The sequence below is a fragment of the Hypanus sabinus genome, unplaced genomic scaffold, assembly GCF_030144855.1.
Source record: "Hypanus sabinus isolate sHypSab1 unplaced genomic scaffold, sHypSab1.hap1 scaffold_670, whole genome shotgun sequence".
In the NCBI taxonomy this organism is placed as follows: Eukaryota; Metazoa; Chordata; class Chondrichthyes; order Myliobatiformes; family Dasyatidae; genus Hypanus; species Hypanus sabinus.
Genome location: NW_026781524.1, coordinates 126,992 through 140,572, shown reverse-complemented (window position 1 = coordinate 140,572; position 13,581 = coordinate 126,992). Strand labels below are relative to the sequence as shown.

The 13,581-nt window shown below is 45.5% G+C and overlaps 1 protein-coding gene across 2 annotated transcripts in view; it reads right to left on the bottom strand.

Moving 5' to 3' along the window:
* LOC132389825 (uncharacterized) overlaps positions 1–13,581 on the bottom strand; it is a 93,830-nt gene that overhangs the window by 74,398 nt on the left and 5,851 nt on the right. The window lies entirely within an intron of this gene.

Genomic DNA, 13,581 nt, shown 5'->3' with positions numbered 1-13,581 from the left:
TTACCCCTGACATCTCCTCTGTACCTATTTCCAAGCACCTTAAAACTATGCTTCTCGTGCTAGCCATTTCAGCCCTGGGAAAAAGCCTCTGACTATCCACACGATCAAAGCCTCTCATCATCTTATACACCTCTATCAGGTCACCTCTCATCCTCCGTCACTCCAAGGAGAAAAGGCCAAGTTCACTTAACCTATTCTCATACGACATGCTCCCAAATCTAGGCAACATCCTTCTAAATCTCCTCTGCACCATTTCTATGGTTTCCACATCCTTCCTGTAGTGAGGCGACCAGAACTGAGCACAGTACTCCAAGTGGGGTCTGACCAGGGTCCTATATAGCTGCAACATTACCTCTCGGCTCCTAAATTCAATACCACGATTAATGAAGGCAAATACACCATACACCTTCTTAACCACAGAGTCAACCTGAGCAACTGCTTTGAGCGTCCTGTGGACTTAGACCTCAAGATCCCTCTGATCCTCCAAACTGCCAAGAGTCTTACCATTAATATTATATTCTGCCATCATATTTGACCTACCAAAATGAACCACCTGCCTTCTCTCCTTAAACCTTGATGCTGTGACTAATCAATAAAATATCCAGCTTAGCCTTAACTGTACCCAATGGCTTGGCGGCCTCAGCTGCCTATGGCAGTGAATCTCACAGATTCACCACCCTCTGGCTGATGAAATTCCTCCTCATCTCTGTTCTAAGAGGATGTCCCTCTGCCCTGAGGCTGAGCCCTCTGGTCCCAGACTCTCCCACTACTGGAAACATCCTCTCCACATCCACTCTATCTGAGCCCTCTGGTCCTAGACTCCCCCACTATAGGAAACATCCTCTCCACATCCACTCTATCTGTGTCCTCTGGTCCCAGACTCCCCCACTATAGGAAACATCCTCTCCACATCCACTCTATCTGAGCCCTCTGGTCCCAGACTCTCCCACTACTGGAAACATCCTCTCCACATCCACTCTATCTGAGCCCTCTGGTCCCAGACTCTCCCACTACTGGAAACATCCTCTCCACATCCACTCTATCTGAGCCCTCTGGTCCCAGACTCTCCCACTACTGGAAACATCCTCTCCACATCCACTCTATCTGAGCCCTCTGGTCCCAGACTCTCCCACTATAGGAAACATCCTCTCCACATCCACTCTATTTGAGCCCTCTGGTCCCAGACTCTCCCACTACAAGAAACATCCTCTCCACATCCACTCTATCTGAGCCCTCTGGTCCCAGACTCTCCCACTACTGGAAACATCCTCTGCACATCCACTCTATCTGTGTCCTCTGGTCCCAGACTCCCCCACTATAGGAAACATCCTCTCCACATCCACTCTATCTGAGCCCTCTGGTCCCAGACTCTCCCACTACTGGAAACATCCTCCCCACATCCACTCTATCTGTGTCCTCTGGTCCTAGACTCCCCCACTACTGGAAACATCTTCTCCACATCCACTCTATCTGAGCCCTCTGGTCCTAGACTCTCCCACTATAGGAAACATCCTCTCCACATCCACTCTATCTGAGCCCTCTGGTCCCAGACTCTTCCACTATAGGAAACATCCTCTCCACATCCACTCTATTTGAGCCCTCTGGTCCCAGACTCTCCCACTACAGGAAACATCCTCTCCACATCCACTCTATCTGAGCCCTCTGGTCCCAGACTCTCCCACTACTGGAAACATCCTCTCCACATCCACTCTATCTGTGTCCTCTGATCCTAGACTCTCCCACTACTGGAAACATCCTCTCCACATCCACTCTATCTGTGTCCTCTGGTCTTAGACTCCCCCACTATAGGAAACATTCTCTCCACATCCACTCTATTTGAGCCCTCTGGTCCCAGACTCTCCCACTACTGGAAACATCCTCTGCACGTCCATGCGATCTCAGCCTTTCAGTATCCGTTAGGTCTCAATGAGAACCACTCTCCCCCCATCTGTCTTCTAAACTCCAGAGAGCCATCAAACAATCATCATATGTTAACCCTTTCATTCTGGAATCATTCTCTTTAAATTCCTCCGGACCTTCTCCAATGCCAAAACATCTTTTCTTAGATAAGGGGCCCAAAACTGCTCACAATACTCCAAGTGGAAGCTGGAGGCAAAGTTGATGAAGTCGACAAGCTCCACATGGGTGCAGGAAGCAGCACCAATGCAGTCATTGATTCGTAGGAAAACTGTGGGATGGTTTTATGTTGTATAGCAATGATTTGGATGATGAAATTAGTACGAAGATAGGTGGAGGGGCAGGAGTGATGAGGAAGCAGAAAAGCCACTGAAGGACTGAGAGGTTAGAACATTGGACTAAGAAATGGCAGATGAGAAACAGTATTGGGAAGTGTATGGCACTTTGGTAGAAGAACTAAAACTGTAGACTGTTTTCTAAATGAAGAGAAATTCAGAAATCTGAGGTGCAGAGACCTGGGAGTCCTTGTGGAACACAGCAGGCCAGGCAGCATCTACAAGGAGAAGCACTGTCGACGTTTCGGGCTGAGCCCCTTCGTCAGGACTGAGGGCTCACCGGGAGTATTGTGAGCAGGTTTGAGCCCCCTGCCTTAGAGAGGATGTGCAGCCATTGGAGAGGGTCCAGAGGGAGGCTCACGAAAATGATTCCAGGATTGAAAGGCTTTTCATATGAGGAGCGTTTGGTGGCTCTTAGTCTCCACTCACTGGAATTCATAAGAATGAGGGTGGAACTCATTGAAAACTATCATTTTGAAAGGCCTTGACAGAGTGAATGTGGAGAGGATGTTTGCTATGGTGAGTGAGTCTAAGACCAGAAGTCACAGCCTCAGAATAAAGGAATGGCCATTTCGAATGGAGATGAGGAAGAATTTAATTATCCAGAGAGTGGTAAAGCTGTGGAATTCATTGCCACAGACAGCTGTGATTGAGTATATTTAAGTCAGGGGTTTATAGATTCTTGATTAGTCAGGGCATGAAGGGATATGAGGAGAAGGCAGAAGATTGGGACTGAAAAGGAAATGGATCAGCCATAAGCAAATGGCAGAGCAGACTCAATGGGTAAAATGGCCTCATTCTCTCCTGTATCTTATGTTGTTATAGTCTTACGGTTTCAATGAGGTGGCCTCTTGCTCTGATAACCTCCAGAGAACAGAGGCCAAGCCATTTCGACCCCTCAATCTCCACATTATTCCCAGACTTCCCTTCATAAGGCATTGGTCAGACCACATCTGGAAATGGAGCGAAATTGTGTGCCCCAAAGGATGTGCTGGCATTGGAGAGGGTCCAGAGGAGGTTCACAAGGATGCTTCCAGGAATGAAAGGGTTAACATCTGAGGAGCATGTGACGGCTCTGGGCCTGTTCTTGCTCAAGTTTAGAAAAAAGAGAGGGGTTCACATTGAAACCTATCGAATATTGAAACAGCAAGACAGAGTGCAAGTGGACAGGATGTGGGTGAGTCTAGGACCAGAGGGCACAGATCAGAATAGAGGGATGTCTATTTAGCACAGAGATGGGTTGGAATTCCTTCAGCCAAAAGATGGTGACTCTGTGGAATTCATTGCCATGGACAGATGTGGAAGCCAAGTCATCGGGAACATTTAAAGTAGAGGGTGACAGGTTCTTGATTAGTCAGGGTATCAAAGGTTACAGGGAGAAGGCAGGAGAATGGGAGTCAGAGGGATAATAATTCAGCCACGATTGAAGTGTGGAGTCTAATTCTGTTCCAAAAGTATTCCTTATGGTCTTCACCTCTCCCGCTATTCACCTGCAGTGAAATTTAACTTTCCAAGGCCAGTTCACAGCTTGGTGTGGGAGGCATGTGGACGTCAGCGAGTTAGACCGGCAGGAAGAATTTAAAAAGAAGACAGTTTTATAGAATGGGTGACATAGAGGGAGTCAGAGTAGGAGGGCTTCGCTGATAATGGGTTGAGGCGAGGTAAGTTACTTGTGAAGAATAGGAATAGGAAGTATGTCCGTGAGGCTGGTGTTCTGTACTGGGTGTCGGATGTGGGATGTCTGGGAGACTCCCAGCCTCCCAGACTACCACATCTGCACCCGGTGTGTCGAGCTGCAGCTCCTTAGGGACCGAGTTAGGGAACTGGAGATGACTTCCGTCTGGTCAGGGGACTTGGGAGATAAGTGGGGAGCAGTCATGAGAGGGAAGGGGAAGAGTCAGATACTAGTGAGTAGCCCTGTGGCTGTCCCCCTTAACAACATATTCCTGTTTTAGTACTGTTGGGGGGGATCAATCTCGTTGGGGGAAGCAGCAGTGGCCGTGCCTCTGGCACAGAGTCTGGCCCTGTGGATCAGAAGGGTAGGGAAAGGAAGAGGATGGCAGCAGTGATAGGGGACTCTATAGTCAGGGGGTCAGACAGGTGAGTCTGTGGACACAGGAAAGAAGTGCAGATGGTAGTTTGCCTCCCAGATGCCAGGGTCTGGGATGTTTCTGATCGAGTCCACGATACCCTTCAGTGTGGGGGAGAACAGCCAGAGGTCGGGGTACATATAGGTACCAATGACATAGGGGGGAAAAGGGAAGAGGTCCTGAAAAAAAGAAAACAGGGAGCTAGGAAGGAAGTTGAGAAGCAGGACTGCAAAGGTAGTAATCTCGGGATTACTGCCTGTACCACGTGACAGTGAGAATAGGAATAGAATGAAGTGGAGGATAAATGCGCGGCTGAGGGATTGGAGCAGGGGGCAGGGACTCATATTTCTGGATCATTGGGACATCTTTTGGGGCAGGTGTAACCCGTACAAAAAGGACAGGTTGCACTTGAATGTGAGGAGGACAAATATTCTGGTGGGGAGGTTTGCTAAGGCTACTGGGGAGAATTTAAACTAGAATTGTTGGGGAGTGGGAACAGAACTGAAGAGACTGGGGAAGGGGCGGTTGTCTCACAAATAGAGAAAACGAAGGCAGTGTGAGGGAGAGGATAGGCAGGTGATAGAGAAGGGATACACTCAGACTGATGGTTTGAGGTGTGTCTATTTTAACACAAGGACTATCATGAACAAAGCAGATGAGCTTAGAGCATGGATCAGCACTTGGAGATATGATGTGGTGGCCATTGCAGAGACTTGGATGGCTCAGGGGCAGGAATGTTTACTTAGAGTGCTGGGTTTTTGATGTTTCTGAAAGGACAGGGAGGGAGGCAAAAGAGGTGGAGACGTGGCACTGCTGATCAGAGATAGAGTCACAGCTGCAGTAAAGGAGAAAGTCATGGAGGGATTGTCTACAAAGTCTCTGTGGGTGGAAGTTAGGAACAGGAAGGGGTCAATAACTCTACTGGGTGTTTTGTATAGGTCGCACAATACAGACAGGGACATCAAGGGGCAGATAGGGTGACAGATTCTGGAACGGTGCAATAATAACAGGGTTGTCATGAAGGGGCATCTTAATTTCCCCAATATTGATTGGCATCTCCCTAGAGCAAGGGATTTAGATGGGGTGGAGTTTGTTAGGTGTGTTCAGGAAGGTTTCCTGACTCAATTTGTAGATAAGCCTACAAGAGGAGAGGCTGTACTTAATCTAGAAACATAGAAAAACATACAAAAACCCACAGCACAATGCAGACCTTTCAGCCCACAAAGCTGTGCCAAACATGCCCTTTCTTTAGAAATTACCTAGCATTACCCACAGCACTCCATTTTTCTAAGCTCCATGTACCAATCCAAGAGTCTCTTAAAAGACCCTATCGTATCCCATCCACGCCTCACCATTCTGCATAAAAAACTTACCCCTGACATCTCCTCTGTACCTACTTCCAAGCACCTTAAAACTGTGTCCTCTCATGTTAGCCATTTCAGCCCTGGGAAAAAGCCTCTGACTATCCACATGATCAATGCCTCTCATCATCTTATACACCTCTATCAGGTTACCTCTCATCCTATGTCACTCCAAGAAGAAAAGGCCAAGTTCACTCAACGTAAATGTGGCAAATGATCAGGGGATATTTGTGTAATGTGGCAAATGTTCAGGAGATATTTGTGTAATGTGGTAAATCTTCAGGGGATATTTGTGTAATGTGGCAAATGTTCAGGGGATATTTGTGTAATGTGGCAAATGTTCAGGGGATATTTGTGTGGAGTTCTGCAAAGGTACATTCCAATGAGACAGGGAAGTTATAGCAGGGTACAGGAACAGTGGTGTTGTAATAGATCTGTAATAAGGCTGTAATAAATCTAGTCAAGAAGAAAAGAAAAGCTTACAAAAGGTTCAGAGAATTAGGTAATGTTAGGGATCTAGAAAATTATAAGGCTAACAGAAAGGAGCTTAAAAAGGAAATTAGGAGAGTCAGAAGGGGCTATGAGAAGGTGGGCGGGATTAAGGAAAACCACAAAGCATTCTACAAATATGTGAAGAGCAAGAGGTTAAGATGTGAAAGAATAGGACCTATAAAGTGTGACAGTGGGAAAGTGGGTATGGAACAGGAGGAAATAGCAGGGGTACTTAATGAATACTTTACTTCAGTATTTACTATGGAAAAGGATCTTGGTGATTGTAGTGCAGACTTGCAGCAGACTGAAAAGCTTGAGAATGTAGATATTAAGAAAGAGGGTGTGCTGGAGCTTTTGAAAAGCATCAAGTTGGGTAAGTCACCGGGACCAGATGAGATGCACCCCTGGCTACTGTGGGAGGCGAGGGAGGAGATTGCTGAGCCTCTGGCAATCATCTTTGCATCATCAATGGGGACGGGAGAGGTTCCAGAGGATTGGAGGGTTGCGGATGTTGTTCCTTTATTCAAGAAAGGGAGTAGAGCTAGCCCAGGAAATTACAGACCAGTGAGCCTTACTTCAGTGGTTGGTAAGTTGATGGAGAAGATCCTGAGAGGCAAGATTTATGAACATCCAGAGAGGTATAATATGATTAGGAATAGTTAACATGACTTTGTCAAGGTCAGGCCGTGCCTTACGAGACTGATAGAATTTTTTGAGGATGTGACTAAACACATTGATGAAGGAAGTGTATAGTGGATATGGATTTCAGCAAGGCATTTGATAAGGTAGCCCATGAAAAGCTTATTGAGAAAGTAAGGAGGCATGGGACCCAAGGGAACATTGCTTTGTGGATCCAGAACTGGCTTGCCCACAGAAGGCAAAGAGTGGTTGTAGACAGGTCATATTCTGTATGGAGGTCGGTGACCAGTGGTGTGCCTCAGATCTGTTCTGGGACCCTTACTCTTCGTGATTTTTATAAATAACCTGGATGAGGAAGTGGAGGGATGAGTTAGTAAGTTTGCTGATGACACAAAGGTTGGAGGTGTTGTGGATAGTGTGGAGGGCTGTCAGAGATTACAGCGGGACATTGATAGGATGCAAAACTGGGCTGAGAAGTGGCAGATGGAGTTCAACCCATATGTGTGAGGTAGTTCATTTTGGTAGGTCAAATATGATAGCAGAATATAGTATTAATGGTAAGACTCTTGGCAGTGTGGAGGATCAGAGGGATCTTGGGGTCTGAGTCCATAGGACACTAGGAGCTGGTGTGCAGGTTGACTGTGTGGTTAAGAAGGCAGCTCCGGGACATAACCTGGGTCATGAGGCAGCACCACTAACTACTGCTGGTACTGAGACGGATCACCTTACTGGATAGTGGAATGAGCTAGTGGGATGAATGGCCACATATTGCCCTTACCTGTTGTGTTATTGTCCTCTGAGATTCACTCTCAGTGTCCTCGCAGACACCGTGTGCCTTGTTTTGTTAGGACGTTGATCATACATTCACACCATGCCACACTGTTGCTCAGGAAGCTGGGTATCCAATCAATGACTCAAAGCTGCAGTGAAGTGTCTGCAGAGCTGGGTAATGCCACAAATATTCTCAGTAGGTGTTGCCCGATTTCCCAAACTGCATTCCATTTTGTTCACGGTTTCAACACTGCATGTCACAGAGCTGACACCCAACTCCTTCGCAATACCTGGCACCTTGACAATCACCCGGAATTGATGATGGGATTAAGGACAGTGAATTGTTCCAAAAACCTATTGGCTTCACTGATGGGAAAGAGGTGAAGTTGTCCTGTGTGCATTCCACTGCCTTCTACAACAAACCATTGGGAGCTGAGGTTCAGGGACACATCGATCTGTGTATAACACATACAAGATGCTGGAGGAACCCAGAAGATCATCCAGTCCTGATAAAGGTCCTCAGCCCAAAATATTGACCGTTTATTCACCTCCGTACGTGCTATCTGACCTGCTGTTTCTCCAGCATCTTGTACATCTTACCCCAGATTTCCAGCATCTGCAGAATCTTAAACACAATAGATTCTTGTGTTTATCACCCTGTCATTGAGCCACCACAACTGAGAAACTTCAGCCCTCTAGACCATGCTGAACTGTTAATCTGTCTCGTCCATTCGACCCACGCCTAAACCATAGCCCCTCCCATCCATGAACTCCAAATGTTTCTTCAACGCTGCCCTCGAACCTGCATCCACCACTGTCAATGGCAGCTCGTTCCACAGTCATACCACCCTCTGAGTGAAGAAGCTCCCTCCTCAGGCTCACTTAAATATTTCACCTTTTACCCTTAAACTATGACCTCTAGTCTAGTTTCACCAAACTCAGTGGAAAAAGCGTGTTTGCATTTACCGTATCTGTACTCCTCAAAATTTTGTATACCTCTATCAAATCTCCCCTCACTCTTCTATGCTCCAGGGAATAACCTCCTCACATATTCAACCTTTCCCTCTAACTTGGGTCCTCAAGTCCTGGGACAATCCTTGTACAGCACAGGATTGAGTTAAGCTGCACAGCATTGCTCAATTAGTCAGCTCCATCGTGGGCATTGAACTCCATAGTATCCAAGACATCTTCAAGGAGCGGTGCCTCAAAAAGGTGGTTCCCATTCTAAAGGACCCCCACCACCCAGGACAAGCCACTTCCTCGTTGCTACAATCAGGAAGGGGATACAGGAGCCAGACGGGACACACTCAGTGGTTCAAGAACAGATTCTTCTCCTCTGCACCTCTGATTTCTGGGTGGACATTGAACCCATGAACACCACCTCATCATTCTGTTTCCGATTCTGAAGAGAGTCAAGGTGGTTCAGGGAGTTTAAAAATGCAGTGGATCTGTTCAAAGACGTGTTTATTGTTAGCAATGAGAAACAACTCAACTGCTCACTGATGGCAGCTGATTTACAAAGCTCATTTTTATACAAGTTTTGAGTCCATTCTTTAGCTATTATCTGTTCTGCAAGATCACTGGGGTACAGCTGCAGTACTCAAGGCTAATATTTATCAATCTCCCCTTGAGTTATTCAGTGAACAATGATCAGGATATTACAAGCCTTTTGATGCGTACACACTTAGCTTATAGCAAAACACTCTCGGATTGTACAGGTTCCATTTTGTTACATTGCAAGATTAAACACATAAAGTAGGGCAGCACGGTAGCATAGTGGTTAGTACAACACTGTACAGTACCAGCGACAATTACTGCCACTGCATGTAAGGAGTTTGTATGTTCTCCCCGTGACCATGTGGGTTTCATCTGCGTGCTCTGTTTTCCTCAGACAGTCCAAAGACATACTGGTTGGTTGGTCAATTGGCCTTCGTAAATTGATTAGGTTGGGATTAAATCAAAGGGTTGCGGACAGCTGGCCCAAAGGGCTTGAAGAGCCTACTCTACGCTGTATCTCAATCAGTAAATAAATAATCTCAAAGTTCTGAATACTACTTTTTTTTGATTTCTACATTTTTTCCTGATCCTGTGCGGTGGCTCCTCCATACCACTACACCTTCATCGCCAAGAGCTATGGAGGTGGAGACACTGAATAGGACCTACACATTAAGAAAGAGAATGTGTTGGAACTTCTGAAAACCCACAGGATCAAATGAGATATAGCCCAGATTACCACGGGAAGGGTGGGAGGAGATTGCCTTCCTCAATAGTGGAAAAACAGGACTTGTGATCATTTGGAGAAGCATAGTCTGATCAGAGGCAGTCAGCATAGCTTTGTGAGGGGTAGATCATGCCAGATGAGCCTAATTGAATTCTGTAGATATGACAAAGCACATTGATGAAGGTAGAGCAGTGAATGTGATGTTTTAAATTTTAGTAAGGTGTTTGACAAAGTTCCCCATGGTAGGCTCACTGAGAAAGTGGAAGACATGGGACCTAAGGAAACTTGGCTAAATGGATTCAGAATTAGCTTGTCCATAGAAGGCAGAGGGTGGTAGAAAATGGAGTGTATTCTGTCTGGAGGCCAGGTCGGTGACCAGTGGTAAACCACAGGGTTCTGTTCTGGGACTCCTGTCTTGGATAAAGAAGTGTGAGGCTGGGTTAGTAAGTTTCCAGGTGATACAAAAGTTGGTGGAGTTGTGGATAGTGCAGAAGATTGTTGTAAGTTACAGCAGGACATTGACAGGATGCATAGCTGGGTTGAGAAGTGGCATATGGAGCTGAATCTGAAAAAGTGTGATGTGATTCACTTTGGAAGGTTGCAACTGAAGGCAGAATATAGGGTTAATGGGAAGACTCTTAACAGTGTGAAGGAACAGAGGGATCTTAGGTTCCACATCCATACATCTTTCAACATTGCTGAGAAAGTTGATAGGGTAGTTAAGAAGACATACGGTGTGTTGGCCTTCTTTAGTCAGGAATTGAGTTCCAGAGCTGTGAGGTAATGTTGCAGCTTTATAAAACCAGAGGAGATCATTATGGGATCATCTCATTATGGGAAGGATGTAGGATCTCAGCCCAAAATATTGACCATACTTCTTTCCATAGATGCTGCCTGACTTTCTGAGTTCCTCCAGTGTTTTGTGTGTGGTGCTTGGATTTCCAACATCTGCAGATTTTCTCTTATTTGTGATCGGAAGGATGTGGAAGATTTAGATAGTGCAGAAGAGGTTTACCAAAGATGATGCCTGAATTGGGGAGCATGTCTTATGAAGGTAGGTTGAGCGAGTTTAAGGTGTTCTTTTTGGAGGGAAGGAGGATGAGACTTGATAGAGATGACAAGATGATAAGCGGCATAGGTTGAGTGAACAGCCAGAGACTTTCCCAGGATGGAAATTTCTAAGACATGAGGACATAATTTTAAGGTTATTGGAGGTGGGATTTTTGGAGCACTAAGAGACTTCTAGAAAAGCAGCATGACTGATAGAAAAATGGACTATGTGGCAGGGAAGGATTAGTGTGATCTTGAGGTCGGTTAGAAGTTTGGCACAACAACGTGGGGCCAAAGGGTCTGTACTGTTCCAGGTTCTGTAATACAAGCTGTAACAGCCACCATGTCCCTGCCAATCATCAAGCAGCCATTTACACCCATCCTTCACAAACCGTATCAAGTTCAGCTTATTGTCATTCAACAGTACACATGCATACCACCAAACGAAACAATGTTCCTCCAGACCAAGGTGCACAACACAGTACATGTAACTCACACACATAACATGTAAACCAGTATTACCACATGTAAATGAACAAATATTAAGATGCATCAACAATGGAGAAGATGGTGCCAGCAAACACTACCAAGGGCAACATCCTCCAGATGGTCCATGAAACTATTTCTTTCACTCCTTTTACATCTTAGACCATAAGACATAGGAGCAGAATTAGGCCATTCAGACCATCAAGTCCACTCTGCCATTTCATCATGCCTGATCCTGGATCCCATTCAAACCCATACACCTGTCCACTCACCATATCCCTTGATGTCCCAGTCAGTCAGGGACCTATCTACTTCCATTTTAAAGTCTGTGGCAGAGTATTCCACAGTTTCACCACTCTTCAGCTAAAAAAATTCCTCCTTACTTCTGTAGTAAAAGGTTACCCTTCATTTTCAGAATCATCCTCATGAACCTCCTCTTGACTCTCTCCAATGACAACACATCCTTTCTGAGATATGGGGTCCAAAACTGTTGACAATACTCAGTACAGCCTGACTAGTGTCTTATAAAGTCTCAGCATTATCTCCTTGTATTTATATTCTATTCCCCTTGAAATAAATGCCAACATTGCATTTGAAACCTCTTTTTCCTTTCAAGTGTGGTTCTGCAATTGTTGGAGCCTGTGATCTAGTTTGATTGTGTGTTTTTGGGCTAGCAATCTAGCGCCTTGCTGTCTCTGAGAGGATTCCAGAAGGCCAGTGGCCTCCACTTCTTGCCAATCTCACCAATTAAAGCTTCAAGGAAGATTGAATACATCAAGGCGGGTGCAGAAGATGAGTGGGTTCCACGCCATCGACCAGCCTCTCGCTTGCTGCTCCTGAAGGAAGTCCCTGTGTATGAATGGTCTCTCTCTGTCCCTCAATACTGTCGACACAGTTCACATTGTGATTTCCCTGAAGGAAGGTCCCTGTGTATGAATGGTCTCTCTCTCTCTCTCTCTCTCCCTCTCCCTCAATACTGTCGACACAGTTCACATTGTGATTTCCCTGAAGGAAGGTCCCTGTGTATGAATGGTCTCTCTCTCTCTCCCTCAATACTGTCGACACAGTTCACATTGTGATTTCCCTGAAGGAAGGTCCCTGTGTATTAATGCTCTCTCTCTCCCTCCCTCCCTCAATGCTGTCAACACAGTTCGCGTTATGATGTTCTTCTCTGCTTTTTGTTCGCTCCTTTTTTTGGCTATTTCAATTGGGGCAGCCTGTAAATAATGAACACTGAGCTAAATTAACTTTCACCTGGTCTGTTTTGATTTTGTGTTTTCACTTTTTTATGTGGGGAATGATGTTTTTCTTTGAGTGGGTTCCATGATTTTCTTTGTTTCATGGCTGTCTGTGGGAAGACGAGCCTCAGGGTTGTACACTGCATACATGCTTTAATAATCAACATACTTTAAATCTTCGAATGCATTTATGATACGTTAAACATGTAAACTGTATCCACTACTGGCACTTTATGCGTGACGAGACCTGGGTGGTGGCAGAGAGTCTCACGGCCTGGAGGAGGAAGCTGTTTCCCCATCTGAACAGCTCTTGTCCTATTGCTATGGTACTTCCTGCCTGATAATAAGGGGTCAAAGAGATTGTTAGATAAATGGGAGGGATTGTGGACAATGCTAAGGGTCCTGAGGATGCAGCACCCTGATAACACACACAATCAACCCATCAGGAACAGATACTACCCCTCAACCAGCAAGGTCTTGAACCAGAAGGGATAACCTCATTCAACTTCACTCACCCCGTCACGGAAATGTTCCCACCAAGGACTCAAGGACTCTTCATATCATGTTCTTGATATTTATTGCTTACTTATTTACTATTATTATTATCATTTCTTTTTTGTACAGTTTGTTGTCTTCTGCACTCCAGTTGAATGCTCAAGTGTTGTGGACTTTGACTGATTCTGTGATGGATATTATTCCATAGATTTATTGAGTGTGTCTGCAAGAAAATGAATCTCAGGATTGTATATGGTGACAATTATGTACTTTGATAACAAAAATTACTTTGTACTTTCAAATATTTTTGATGGGTGGAAGAGAGACACAAAGATCCTCTCAGCAGTCTGAAAGCCCTTGTGATGCTCTCCACAGACACAGCACTGAGAGCCACTCATTACAGGATGAAACACTGCATTAAACTTCCAGCCTGTAATTAAGCGCTAATCGTTAAACCCCTTCCTTGTGAATTTCCCAATGATGAAT